This window comes from Rhipicephalus microplus, chromosome 5 (genome assembly GCF_043290135.1).
Source record: "Rhipicephalus microplus isolate Deutch F79 chromosome 5, USDA_Rmic, whole genome shotgun sequence".
Classification (NCBI taxonomy): Eukaryota; Metazoa; Arthropoda; class Arachnida; order Ixodida; family Ixodidae; genus Rhipicephalus; species Rhipicephalus microplus.
In genome coordinates, this window is record NC_134704.1 from 204,188,059 (window position 1) to 204,202,923 (window position 14,865).

General features: G+C 44.9%; 1 protein-coding gene across 8 annotated transcripts in view; it reads left to right on the forward strand.

Annotated features, from left to right (window-relative positions):
* Nucleotides 1-953: 953 nt before the first annotated feature.
* The window catches only part of Lkb1 (Lkb1/serine/threonine kinase 11), a 154,322-nt gene continuing 140,410 nt past the window's right edge, over nucleotides 954-14,865 (forward strand). For 4 of the 8 annotated variants that reach the window (XM_037424361.2, XM_075896411.1, XM_075896407.1 and 1 more), the window contains exon 1: nucleotides 957-1,234. The gene's annotated coding sequence lies outside the window, so the exon portion shown is untranslated. Of the gene's footprint in view, nucleotides 1,235-14,639; nucleotides 14,791-14,865 lie in introns of all 8 variants that reach the window. The other 4 variants (XM_075896406.1, XM_075896408.1, XM_075896404.1 and 1 more) reach the window with 4 other exon arrangements.

A 14,865-nucleotide genomic window follows, 5' to 3' on the forward strand; every position in this document is an offset into this window, starting at 1 on the left:
CGTCGGCGAAGTGTTCATACGGTGGATGGAAACAACTTTATTGTAATGTTCTTACGAAGCCTGTGATCTACGAAGGCCAGAGCTACTGCATTGCCGTCTGTTTTGTCAAGTGCGAACACGTACGGCCGTTTTCATCCGTTGTTACGTGAATGTACCCGTGCTGTCACAGGCCGTGCGTGTTATTGAGCAGGGCAGACAAGCTGTTTTGTAGTTAGAAGGGCTAACGCCGTCGGCACTTGCCCTTGGGCATTGTTTGTCAAGTGCTTATCGCCTAGAACATTGCGGTGACACGTCAGTATTTAAAAAAAAAAAAAAACGGCCTGCCGGTTACCTCGTCAGGTGGTGGTACACTGAGCGACATAAAAAAAAGTGTCCCGAGACTACGTTGCAGTGCACCTTTCTGTCATCAAAACTTTGATAAACCGTGAAAATCAACATTCCTGACACCTGTGCCGAAGAAACCAATGCATCCATCTGCATTCGAGTTTTTTTGTGTCTTTTTGCGTCTCGCCGATTAAGAGCACTAATTCGCAAAACACTTTATCATAATAAATATAGTCAATCCTGCAAGATTCATCGAAGATCCAATATTAAAGGGCCTGTGGACGGGACCACCACCAGCAGCAAGTCGGGCTGTTGAGGAGGCGCAAATGTTAAAACAATACATGCGCGAACAAAAAAAAAGAGAGAAAGTGTCGATAACTGCAATAGGACTTGAACCACCGACCTCACCAGTTAATGTGTTGCTTTAACCAACCACGCCCCAGCTGTCGATCAGTTTGAGATGACGAACAAGCTGGTTTTGTATTGTTGTCACGCTAAACCTAACTAACATTTTTGTTCACTTTTTCGTTTGGACGTAATTTTAACTGCTTTTATCGTTATGTCTAGACGTACCGCTAGACACTCCCGACTATTCAAACAAAGCACCTAACCGGAAAATGCATGACGTCACTTCTGTGCGGCGCAGCAGCCGTTTCTGTGTGGGGTTGGCTCGTGCGCGGCGCAGCAGCCTCTGCCTTTCAGTTTCCCTTCAAAAGGAGTAAGCGGCGTCGTGCCTTGGTCGTTCGGAGATCGCCAGCAGTAGTGCTGGGAACCGAAAAGCCACGAAGTTCATGCTCACTGGATTTTCAGCAGCTGCACCCGGCGACTATATCCCGGTGCACTCGCCTGCGCGATTGGCTATGCTGAACCGACGCCGGAAAGGCACGCTTTCGCTCTAGCCTCGAACAAGGTATTTCGTCTCCGCGTAGCTGGGCAGCGCTCACCGGTTTGCGGGCAGGCTGCGTGTCGATAGAGTCACTGGAAAAATTTTTTTTCTAGTGACTTTACGTGTCGATGCAGCATCTGACATCAATGCGCAAAAACACCGGGGCATATAAGAGCAACGCAAGGATGTGTTGCCCTTCGTTGCTGTGCTTTCAAGATGAATTTATTCCAACATTTTTAGCCTGCTTATGCCTAAACGACGTTTCAGCTGTATACCTTAGTATTCCTACAAGGCCGCGAATGAAAAATACAGCGCGTTTGTTGTCGTCTTTTTTTAACAGTGTGGTTGTTTGGAGCGTGAGCGTATGTCCCAAGAAATAAGTCGAGAGTTGTTGGTAATGAATAAGCAAACGATGACTGTGAAACATAATCGCATTTTATTTACTTGTTCTCTAACACGTAGTGCATTGTGGCAAATTGGTTGAAACATAATGGTAACTTCATAGCAAAAGCAAGTTTTTCCAATTCTAGCTAACTCTGTCATCCTGCAAGCAGATGTCACGTATATGTGGTGACGCATGTCTGATACTATGCTGATGGAAATCACCTGCAACAGTGTGCACTAGCTGGGTGCACAAAATGCTAGCGTAGCAAATGTGCTGAACGAGGATTGCTGCCGTACATCGCTGCGATTTTTTAGTGCATAATTGTGCAATGTGTCCTGCTCAGGAAGTGGCCATGTCAAGGAGAAACATAAAACATAATGACCAAGTTCATCTGAGGAAAACAAGTTCACTCGTGCAATTAACCTACGATCATATGAGCCTATTCTTTATCGTGACAAGGCCCATAGAAAATACAGGGTTTGTTGACAGGCAGACACAAAAATTTATTCGTGCCAGCACACAGTTATTGTATGTGGGGCACATCACCAAAATGCTCATGCTGCTATGCTGTAGCAGCTCAAAAATTGTGAATATTTGTTGCACAGAATACATATCAATTCAGCCTCGTCCTTGGGTTAAACAAATGGAGATAAAAAGGGTGGACAAACACTAAATTCCAACAGACAATTGTTCATAAGCACGCAGGTCGTATGTACTGCTCTAGTCCCAGTAATTACACATAGTGGTTGTTAGGGACTACAAACACTGTCACCTTCAATGTATGTTCAAAAGCACCGATTCATGTGGTTGATGATCAGTCAAAGGGGTAGTGAAGAATCGTACTTAATAATACTAAGTGCAGAATTTTTTTAACAAGAGGTGGCAACCAACTCTGATGAGCGCTATACTTCCAGATGGTTTTTATTTGCAGTGAATAATCTGTTCACAACCAACGCATAATAAATTTTGAGCATAAGGATGGGCAGCATGTTCACGCACACCTCCATCGATGCCACCATTATTAAGTGCACCGTGCAAAGCAGGCCTTTGGGGTCTGGAACACAAAGGTCCTGCTGGCACATCTTTAACCGCCTTATCTTCACAAACATTTGTTGCTCCTTTCTGTCTAAAAGTTTATGCACTTAGTGTTCTTGATTGTGCAGCATCAGGTGGTGTCACTATGCTACTTGAAAATTCTTTACCAGCCGTATTGCTCGAAAAGTTTACTTCAGTTACTGCTCATTACGAAATGTTATGTGTTCAGTTTCAAGATGTCATAGTTGCTGTGTGTTACCGGCCACCTGATGGTGACTTGTCTGATTTTTTTTGCATTTTTAGATGTTTTCTTGACATTTGTAAATCAACATCAATACACTGTTATATTGGGTGGTGATTTCAATATTGACATGGGGCATGAAAGCACGAGAAAGTGTGACTTTGAAACTATTATTGCATGCAACGGTTGCGAAAACATTATAAATAGATCCACTAGAATTAGTCTGTCTTCGGAGACCACCATAGACTTATTTATCACAAACTGTGATCTGTCGTGTGTTACCTGTGCTGTCCTTACGTATCCTATTAGTGATCACATGGCGATATGTTGTTCTGTAAAAACAGCTGTACCTACGTTAATTCAGAATGACATTCCTTATAGTTATCAGCATGTCTCGCCAGCTGCTTTAGATGCTTTCCGTTTAGAGATTGGCACTTTGCATTGGGACAATGTTTTTTACTCAAATGATGCAAACTCAGCCTATGACGCTTTTTTAGAATCGTTTATTTGTATATACAAAAAACACTTCCCTTATAAACAGTGGAAAAAACGTAAAGGTTGTCGGAAACCTTGGATGACACGTGAACTCTTACGTAAAATAGACAGAAAAAACAGATTATTCCGGAAATTCATACGTACGCGCGACGAGGCGGACCTAATTGCTTTCAAGCAGTTCCGAAATGCCTTAAGTAAAGAAATGAAGAAATCAAAGGAGCTGTATCATATACAAGCATTTACTGTGTGTTCAAAACGAGCAGATGTTTTATGGAATAGAATAAACTCTTTGATGGGCCGAAATTCGAAAACAGAAGAAATTAAGGAGGTACTCCATGACGGAAACTTGGTCAGTGGAGAGGCTATGGTCAATGTTTTTAATGATTACTTCGTTTACAGAGACTTTAGCGACAGATCAACCGCTACTTGCCGAACTCTGGGTCCAGAAATTGCAAACACGTTTTTCTTAGCAGGTACTATCGAACCAGAAGTCCGCACAGTATTTCTCGGCTTAAAAAACAGTCGCAGCTGCGACGCTGATGGCATACAAATAAAACCAGTGAAATATGTTATCGATCAGATCAGTCCAGCACTAACACACATATTCAATCTCTGTATTTCGACAGGGGTTTTTCCTTCGAAAATGCAAACGGCGCGCGTAATAGCTCTCTACAAAAAGGGGAACAAGCATAACGTTGCAAATTATCGACCGATATCTATTCTCCCCGTATTTTCTAAAGGTTTCGAAAAAATTATTTTTAGTCGCTTATCCTGTTTTTGCACCAAATATGTCCTAACAAAATCACAATATGGCTTCCAAAAACATAAGTCTACAGAACTCGCCCTACTGGATCAAAAAGAATATATTCTACAACAATTTGAACAAAAAAATAAAGTGGTCGGAATTTTTGTGGATTTCACACAAGCATTTGACTACATTCACCACGGCATTTTATTTGAAAAATTAAACCATTATGGCATTCGCGGGCTCCCACTCATGTTACTTAAAAGCTATCTGGCGCATAGATGTCAATTTGTTTCGATAAATGATTTAGTATCAGATAAGAAAAATATAATTTCAGGGGTACCACAAGGGAGCATTCTTGGCCCTTTATTATTCACTTTATATATTAATGACATAGTCCATATCTCCCCAGAAGTTAAGTTTATTATCTATGCAGATGACACGAGTATATTTGTCACCTCATCATCAGATGTTATTCTTTCTAATAAAGCTAATGACGTCTTACAGAAGTTAGACAACTGGACAAGTAACAATAAGTTAAAAATAAATGCAACTAAAACAAAAGCGGTAGTTTTTCATTCGAAAGGTCAACAAGTGACTTTGAAGAATAATATTGTATTTAGAGGCTCAGATATAGAAATAGTGAAGTCAGTGAAAGTACTTGGGGTACATTTCTCCAGTTCTTTGCAATGGGATGACCACGTAAATAATATTCAAATAAAATTAGGCCGGATAACTGGAATACTCAGCCGTATCCGGTACCTCATCCCCAATTCGGTGAAGTTATTGATATACAAATCGCTGTTTAGTTCTTATCTTAACTATTGCTATTTGGTTTGGGGAACAACTACAGAAACAAACTTAACAAAATTACTGAGAACACAGAAGAAAATACTGAGGCTGATAGACAACGCTACAGCTCTAGCACCTAGTGACCCACTGTTTAAAAAATATGAGATAATCAAAGTGAATGACCTATATCAATACAGACTACTACGAGAGTACTGCCTTAGCTGCAAACGCGCAAACTTTTTGTTTACGGAAATGGCGAATCTTTGCTTAAAGGAAAAGGTGTATGTAACAAGAAATACAGAAATGTGGAACGTTCCGTACTTTCGCACTAATTATGGTTTTCAGATGCTTCGATGTACTCTACCGCGAATTCTGAATACTTATATTAGCAAAGGTATAGATGTGTCTCATTTAAGTGTTGCAAAATTAGCGGCTCTTTTTGTTCTATAAACTATGTAGCAAACTATGTTATATGTTCTATAAACTATGTATTTATTCAGGTGCAGAAGATTGCTGCAAGTTTCTTTGTTGTGTAAGCTATGTATCAACTACGTTTTCAGGTTTCCTTCCTTTGTGGCATGATCTTTACGTAAAACAATGTGAAAGTGTATGATATTGTGATGTCCTTCATCTGCTGCCATTGTTCACAAAGGGGGCGGAGGATCCCTCAAGCCGTCATTACGGCTTTTCCCTCCGCCTCCTGTTACACTGTACTGTGACGAAGCAAATAAAGCAATCAATCAATCAATCTAGTTCAAATAATGTCCCTAGTTTTCTCTTACCGAGGCTGCGACAACTGCCTCCTTTGCAGACCCGCTCTCACTCACGGCTGGCGTCTGCCGCCACATACTTCCTAACCAGGAAGGTTAGCAAAGCCATGCATGTTTAAGTAGATTAGCCATGCACCTTTCAGTGAACATTATGCAAACGTGACATGCATTTATCCTCCCGCTAATCCCATGTCATTTTATAGCGAAAGCTGTTATGAGATCACAACTCCGGTTACGCGCAGTTGTCTGCCGCCGTCAGTGTCCGTAACCACATCGCGCGAAATGAGAAAAAAAAAACCTAGTACCAATGACACAGTGGTGCTCGAACCCGGGTACGCTGGGTGACGGCCCAGTATTTTACCACTGAGTTACGCCGGTGCTTATAACTTGTTGTCAAACTTGCCTTAGGCAGGCTTGATCTAGCACCAATGACACAGTGGGCCTCGAACCTGGGTTCGCTGGGTGCCAGCCCAGTATTCTACCACTGAGCTACACAGGTGCTTGTGACTAGTGGTCAAACTTCCCTTAAGCAGGCTTAATGTGGGGAAAGCAATCGCGTAAATACGACTTATATAGAGTTTTGAAACAGCGAAAAAACAACCAGTCGGCACACAATGGGAATAGTATAAAGAGTGCGCCGTCCAATACTCCAACCCATCTCAAAAGCATGTTCTTGTTCCCCTAATTAACCGCGTCGCGTACTCACTTCAGCCATATTTTCTCATCGTCATCAGCCACTGCATGAGCAATTGGCACAAAATTCCGCCCAAATGTTTAGCGATACCACGCTTCTCAGAAGAAGAACGAAAAGTAGCATAGCGAATGCCGGCCTACTACCCAAATATCATCATCAGCCTGACTACATCCACTGCAGGACAAAGGCCTCTCCCATGTTCCGCCAGTTAACTCGGTCCTGTGCTTGCTGCTGCCAATTTATACCCACAAACTTCTTAATCTCACCTGCCCACCTAACCTTCTGTCTCCCCCAACCCGCTTGCCTTCTCTGGGAATCCACTCAGTTACCCTTGATGACCAGCGGTTATCCTGTCTACCGCTACATGCCTGGCCCATGTCCATTTCCTCTTCTTGATTTCAACTATGATATCCTTAACCCCCAAATACATTTATTACAAATTACCTAGTGGGTATCAAGCAAGTGTGCTTACAGTAGTTACCCAATGAGTGTTTTGAAAAGGCTCTGAAAGGCCACTCTTCTAGCTTTCGCTGTGACTGTGCTGCACTTTCTGTGCAGGCCTGGCCCTTTTTTTTTACACTTCCCCACTCGTTCACCAGGCCCACTCTTTAAGCAGAACATGCCTAGCGAGAACGAGCCTGAAGCCATGAGATTTGTTGGTGGCATTTCAACAGATGTGCTACCTAAGGAGAAGATAAAAAAATCTAAACAAATTAGCTCAGATCATTGCGATGTATTAAATTGTATGGTGCAGAATACAGGACAAAAGACAAGCACACATGGACACTTCGTTTTTTGTCCTTTCTTCTGCACTGTACAATTCAATACGCTCCAGTCAAGACACAGCTAGCCCCGCTGTCTGTTCTCTTGTTCAAACCATCACGTTAACATTGAGTGAAGAGCATGACGGCAATATTGTTATTTAACAAATGAGCTGCATGACATCATTGCGGCAAGGCAGTGTTAGACAACAAGTCCACAAGAAGCAGACTGGTCTTCAGCTGTATCCGCAACCAAAGTTTTTTTTTTTATTACTGAAAACTTTCCGGGTATGCAGTCTGAATCGGTCATGCAAAAAGTCGCAAAATGTGTCAGTGGTCCACAACAAGATAACACTGACAAATGGGGACATGGTATACGTGGAACAGAGAAGGCAAAACGTACAGCATCAATGTGGCACTTGACTACACGCATATTGATTGGACAGCGAAATTGTTTAGGTGTGAGAGTTACAAATGCCCAACTTGCACACTGGTTTTCAGTCGGGTTATGTGGAGGCTGCGTGTTATTTCTCTTGTGACTTGTTTGTATGACGTTAAAGGATTACAGTGCCATTGAAATCCGCATTGCAATCACACAAGACACAATGATTGGCTAGCTGGTAGGATGTGGCAGTTGAGAGAGAGTGTCAGTGCTCTCTAAGTGCAGAGCACATTAGTGTGGCAGGCTGCTGTCGTCATGTTGCGTAATTCAGGCAAAACCGCATATAAGATTGGCATGGCGCACGCTCACGGCAAAGAGAAGGCTTTTCTTCTTGTAATTCGAGCTTGTTGATTATTATATTAATGCACTTAGAGCCGAGCCATCTGTAGCATATGAAGGGTGTTCAGGCCAAAGAAAATCTTCTTTCTCCTCTTGTTCATCTAGTGTAGTCACAATGATATCAAGTGCAAAGCACTTCAAATTTTTCGTTTCTGCGCAAAAATGACTGTTTTTTATATGTCTCGGGAATACAGTCAAGCCTGCTTATAACGAACCGGAGCCTGACGTGGCATCCGTTCGCTGTATCCCGCAGTTCGTAGTAAATGAAACAGCTTTTAAAAAAATTGCGATGGAAAACACAAGCTTTTTTTGCTCAAAAAAGTCCGTGATGCACGTGCTTCGAAGAGCAGAAGAGATAAAGGCGGTCTCGAGTTCATTTAAAACGGCAGGGTGCTCGTTCTCCCAGGCCCGTGGCATAAGCTGCATGAGACACTGGCTCCAAAGTTTCGTTGTTCTCGCAATTCGATTCCTCCAAATCGCTCTCACCACGTACTTCATTCACAATGCCCTGGTCCGTGCACGGTTCTGCATTTTCGGCATCATCATAGGCCATAATGAAATCATCGCTACAGATGTCCCACCCGTTCTCCCAGGTTGGAGTCAACGACGCACTGCTTGATCGGTGGTCGAAAGTGGTTTCAGGGGATGTCAGCAGAGTGCCGACTCGGTTCACTGTAACCGATTAGTGGCGCTCGGAGACGTTCGTTGTAAGTGCGATTTTGTGCCATTGAACAAATGTGTTTTCACGGTCACACGGATATTGTTCGTTTTAAGCGAAAGCTTGTTTTGAATGGGGCCATTATATGTGGGCTTGACTGTATTGTTTTTGCGTGTTTCAAAAGTACTCCAGGACGCATTGCAGCATACCAAATCGTGCAAAATGTAATGCTCTTTCCAAAAAGTATATCTTGTACAGTACCGAAAATATTTTAGAATGAATAAAATGCGAAAAGTGTGTAATTCTTGGTTGCCAGCTGGTAAACCATGTAAAAAAAAAAAACAGTACAAATGCAAAATTGTTCAAAACGAAGAAAATTCAGAATATACATTTTGAAGATAAATGACACTAAAACAGTACTATAAAAAATAATCAATGTTGTATAAAATGTTTCTATTTGCACAGACAAAGAAACCAGAGCCGAGGTACTGCTTCGTTGCTCGTGCCATGCTGCGAAGTATTGCTTAGTTTTTCTTGAGGCACAAGCAAAGTCATACACTTTTGCGATAAAAGTCTCCAGGTATACAAATATCGATGGGTACCCATGTTGTGAATAATCCCTCTATAAATCGGATGTCCAACGAACTTCACTGTTTAATCTAGCGTAACCTAATTCCATGAGCCACCTCACTCCGCATAGTTTGACATTTCTATATATGCATACAAGCATATTTCTTATCATTTTGAAAATTGTATTTAAAAAAAAAAGAACAATGGTTGCCACCTAGCTGGTCTTGGCTTAGTTATGGTTCTCTCTTTCTCACTCCTTGCTGATTTATGATATACGTGGCTGTGCTTGCTCTCCTTTCCCTCCATGTTTCTTCCTTTTCCTCTCTTCTTGTTCCCCCCTTCTTTTTGCCTTTCTCACTCCCTTGGTGTGCTGTGCTATGTTTTGCTAGCATTCCTGCTTAGATCAGCAGTTAGAGGGACACTTAAGGTAAATATTGTTACGGAAAAGAGACGCCATATCGACGAGGCTGTAGATGAAATATATTTCAAACCAGCAGCAACAGCAGCGTTACCGGTAGACCAGACGGCAAGTGGAGACCACCCTTCGTCTTTCTCGTCAGGTACACACACGCGTCGCCCCCTAGAATCTCAGTTTGCATGCATGTAGCATAATCCCCGGCGGCAGAAGCGCCGTCTCGGCGCATCTAAATTTCAACGTCACTAGGAGAGAGGTAGGGCTTCAAGCGCGCAACGTGTACAATATCGGTAGCCTGTTGGGCTCATGAAGGTGATGGGGCGACAGGACCAATTTCATTTGTCACAGGAGTAACCACACGAAGAACTCGGTATGGACCTGTGTAGCGAGTAAGCAGTTTTTCTGACTAGCCAACTTGACGGGTTGGAGACCAGCGCAGGACCAAAGAACCGGGCGGAAAGTGTACGTCGCAGTGTCGTTGGTCATACGAATGCCGTTGCTTCTGTTGAGAAGTCAGAAGGCGAATACGGGTGATTTCGCGTGCGTGAGCGGCCCGAGTAATAGCGTCCATGGCATATTCACTGGTCGGTCCCGTAGGGAAGGTATGACGGTGTCTAAAGGCAATGTTGGTTCTCGGCCAAATAGCAGAAAAAATGGAGAGTAACCGGCAGTGTCATGGCACGAAAAATTATAGGCAAATGTGACATACGACAATGCAAGATCCCAGTCGGTGTGGTCAGTAGAAACATACTTAGGGAGTATGTCTGTAAGAGTTCGATTTAGACGCTCGGTGAGTCCATTGGTTTGCGGATGTTATGACATAGTCAGCTTGTGTCTCGTTTGACAAAACTGCAAGATGTCGGCTATCACCTTCCACAGAAAGGTGCGGCCACGGTCTGTAAGCAGCTGCTGTGGTTAGGTGAGAAAAAGCAGCAGCTTGGTCGGTACCCCACGTAAATGTTACGTCTTTCTTCAGAAGCTCTGTGAGAGGTCGAGGGATGGTTGCAAAATCTTTTACAAACCTTCTAAAATAGGAGCAAAGTCCTACAAATCTCCGGACGTCTTTGGATGACTGGAGTACAGGAAAACTGGTGACTGCACGAATTTTCTCGAGGTCCGGCTGCACACCAGAGGCGTCAACAAGGTGACCCAACACTGTAATTTGCCGGCTTCTGAAGTGGCACTTCGACGAGTTTAATTGAAGACCTGCAGTGTGGAATATGTCGAGAATAGCTGACAAAGGCTGAAGATGGGTCTCAAATATTGGGGAATATACAACATCGTCAAGATGACAGAGACATGTTGACCATTTGAACCTTTGTAGCATCATGCGCTCGAACGTGGCTGGGGCGTTGCATAGGCCTAACGGCATAACCTTGAACTGATACAGGCCATCTGGAGTTACAAATGCAGTCTTCTCTTGGTCTTTTTCGTCGACATCAATTTGCCAGTAGCCGGAACTTAGGTCTATTGAAGAAAAGTATCGGGCGCCGTGGAGACAATCGAGAGCATCATCGATGCGGGGTAAAGGGTAAACGTCCTTTTTCGTGATTCTATTCAGAAGGCTGTAATCCACGTAGAAGCACCCCGTGCCATCTTTCTTTTTAACGGGCTCAACGGGGGACGCCCAAGGGCTCGAAGAGGGTTGAATGATTCCCTTGGCTAACATCTTGGTGACTTCTTGTTGAATTACTTTACAATCGGTGGCAGACACCCGGTATGGTCGCCGATGAATGGGATGAGAATCACCTGTCTCTGACCGAGTGGACGGCTGTCTATGTTGAATACGTCGCGGTATAAAGCCAGAAGGCGGCAGAGCGCAGCTGACTTCTCAGGTTCGAGGTCCGGGGTGATCATGGAGCGTAAGGTTGCATCCAGGCACGTGGCAATGTGCGAGTGACGTCGGTGATCGGGACATACGTCTGCCGCAAAACGAGTGACAAGGCCGTCAATTAAGGGTCTTAGCGTGGCGACGGATATTCCTTGAGGTAGCACTTGTTTTATAAAGCCGAAATTGATAACAGGTAAATATGTTTGGTTAGAGGCCATGGTTACGACGGAGTGTGGGACAGTAATGTCACGCGCCAGGAAAACATCAGGAATAGGCGTCGCGATATAATCACCGTCGGGCACAGGAGAGGGTGTTGCTTATTCAATGAATGTGAGAGCTTAAAGTGGTATCCGGAAGAAGTCAGTAGTGCACAGGCTGTTCGGGAGTTCAAGGTGAGAATTCAGGAGGAGAGGAAGTTCTAAAGAGAGAGTGCCAGCGGAACAGTCAATCAGGGCAGAATGCATCAATAAGAAGTCCATCCCGAAGATGACGTCATGAAGGCAACTGTCGAGCACGGTAAATAAATCAGGAACATGGCGGCCGGCAAGGCTAATACGAGCGATACACATTCCAATGACGGCTACAGTTCCACCATCGGCGAAACTGACGGCTTGTGTTGCGGCAGGTGTGAGCACTTTTTTTGAGGCGGCGACACAGACGAGCACTCATTATAGACACCTAAGCTCCAGTGTCAACTAGAGCCCTCAAAGAAAGATCGTCCACATGGACTTCCAGCAAGTTCTTATTGGTAGGTAGCGTCAATGGAGAATTTGGGTCAGTCGCACTTGATGCAGCACTACCTCCAGGAGCTGCATAATCTAGTTTTCTATCCGGGAAGATCCATAGTTAGTCGGCGATGGATAGCGGCGGGGTTGGGCAACGGAGAATGGCGGCGTTGCGGTGACGGTGACGCGCGATAGAGCGGCTGTTAGGTGCATCGGAAGCAGGATACTCACGGCTGGGTGAATAACGACGGGGGTCCAGGTATGGCCGAGGAGAAAAAAATGGGCTCCAACCCGGGGGGGGGGGGGGGGGGGTCCAAATGCTGCGGCAGTAGCGGAAGACATGGCCAACTCGGTGACAGCGGAAGCAGATTGGCTTGTCGTCTGCTGTTCACTACTCCGTCAGATTGCGAGATCTGGGCAGAGTGTATGGGTCTTGGCGTGGTGCATTTATTGGCATCGGTCTGTAGTCTGGTCGGGAGATGGAGCAGGCGACAGGAAAACCAAGGTTAGCAATTTCTTGCCGCACGACTGCCTGAATAACTGACACCGCCGGAGATGTTTGCACGATGCCCTGGTCGAGTGGAAGTGCATGAAACGGTGCCGGACGGGCCATCTCAAGCTCGCGTCGAACAATGCGTGTGACATTCTCGTGCAAGGGTGGTGCGGCACCGAGATCGTTACAGGTTAACGTGACAGCCGTGTTAGGGAGCCGTGAAAATTGAGGCCGAACTCGGCGGTTTTTGGCCATTTCGAAGCGGCGGCATTCCTTAATTATGATATCGACGGTCGTGACGTTGTTGTACACGAGCAACTTGAAAGCGTCGTCCGCGATGCACTTGAGTATGTGGCCCACCTTGTCGCTCTCGGTCATTTGCTCGTCCACTTTGCGGCACAACGCGAGCACGTCCTGTATCTACGAGACATACGACTCGGTTGATGACTGTACTCGGGTGGCGAGTTCTTATCATGCGGCCGTTTGTCGACCAGACGGGTCCCCAAAGATGTCGCGTAGTCGGTCCTTGAAGATGTCCCAGCTGGTGAGTTCGGCCTGAGCGTCGAACCATACATGCGGGGTGCCATCCAAGTAAAAGATTACATTGGCGAGCATCACGGTTGGTTCCCATCCGTGAGACAAGCTAACGCGCTCGTACATGCGGAGCCAGTAGCCGAAGTCAAGGCCAGGCTGGGCGGAAAACGTACCGGGATGACGGGGGTGGGACATCGCAAGGTACGTAGTAGCTGGCGCTCCAGGTGATGGCGGTGAGGGGGGGGGGTTATTATTAGAAGCCATGGCCAGAGACTGGACGGTGGCGGCCACTGCGAAGCTTCGTGGTGAGGACGGGGAACGTTCCACCTCCACCAAATATGCTACGGAAGAGAGGCGCCGTATCGACGAGGCTGTGAATGAAATATATTTCAAACTAGCAGCAGCAGCGGCGTGATCGGTAGACCAGACACCGAGCGGAGACCACCCTTCGTCTTCCTCGTCAGGCACACACGCGCGTCGCCCCCTAGAATCTCAATTCGTATGCATGTAGCAATACTAAGTTGGTGTTGATTGCTAAAATAGCGGTTCAGAAACCTCATAGTGCTACTTTTGTGCCTGGGAAGCTCTTAGTTTGAGATGAAATAATGTTTTAATGGTCCGTATCATGTTAGCAAACTTCAAATTACCTGCTTGAAGTTGAAAGCTCTACATCACTGTTGCCATGCACAAATGTTGCTTGGCTTTACTGAGCGGCCACCTACACTAGTAGCAGAAGAATGAAAGTTGCGGGAGCCACAGCAGCAACAACGATCATTCAACAATTTTTTGCCATGGCCTCCGAAATGGTAGGCATGCTTGGTTTAACTGAGCCCGGCTAGATGGCATGACCTGTCTACTTTAGCCAGGTGCAAATCGAACTCGTGCCATTCCCCATAAGTTCTTTTTCCAATGCTTCTTTTTTTTTTTCATGAATCAAACAAGAACTAACAAGCAGTATTTTATTATGTCTCTTGATGCACAGAAGGTTCCTTTTTTAGTGCAGCTAGTTCCATTACTAATGACTAATTGTAGGCGGTAAGTCTGACATCATCGGGCTCATTTTGTGAATGCCCTACATGTGACGCATGTGTTTTCATGCATTTACAATAATTTCTCAGTAAGTAGGGTACTGCTGTTGATAATATTGTCATTGTAGATGTTGTCATACATTGAGCTTTCACTTAATTGTGATTGGACTTCCGTTTAAGGTTTTCAGTTCCTGGGGACGCCATTGAGCTCGTGCCAGTTTGAAATGATGATAATTTTCTGTCTACAGCACCTGGCAAACTTCTGAATAGCAGCTCTTTTATAGAGTTCACAGGGTCTTCTATGCAACTGCCTGAGATGACCCGAAAGCTTGGCTTTTGTGAGCAAAAACCATCTTCTTTTTAATGAGCGTATTGATCTCTCTCACCCGACCTTTCATAACTTGCTATATTCTGCTTGGCTCTCCACTGCCTCAAGGATTGGAGGCGTTTCACGCTTTCATGAGCCTCTTTTGCAGAGCTCCCAGTATGGACCCACCCTTGACCAAGTGATGATGTCGTGCAACGATGTCACAATGACATCAGAAATTAGGGCCACCAATGACAGAATTTATGGCGTCATGCCACAGTGAGGACGTCTGGCTTTTTGTACACACCAATTGCACACACGTATGATCATTTGAATATTATGTCACTTATGACTCTGTTGACTTGGTTTTTCATTTGTGTTGACATCAACACCTG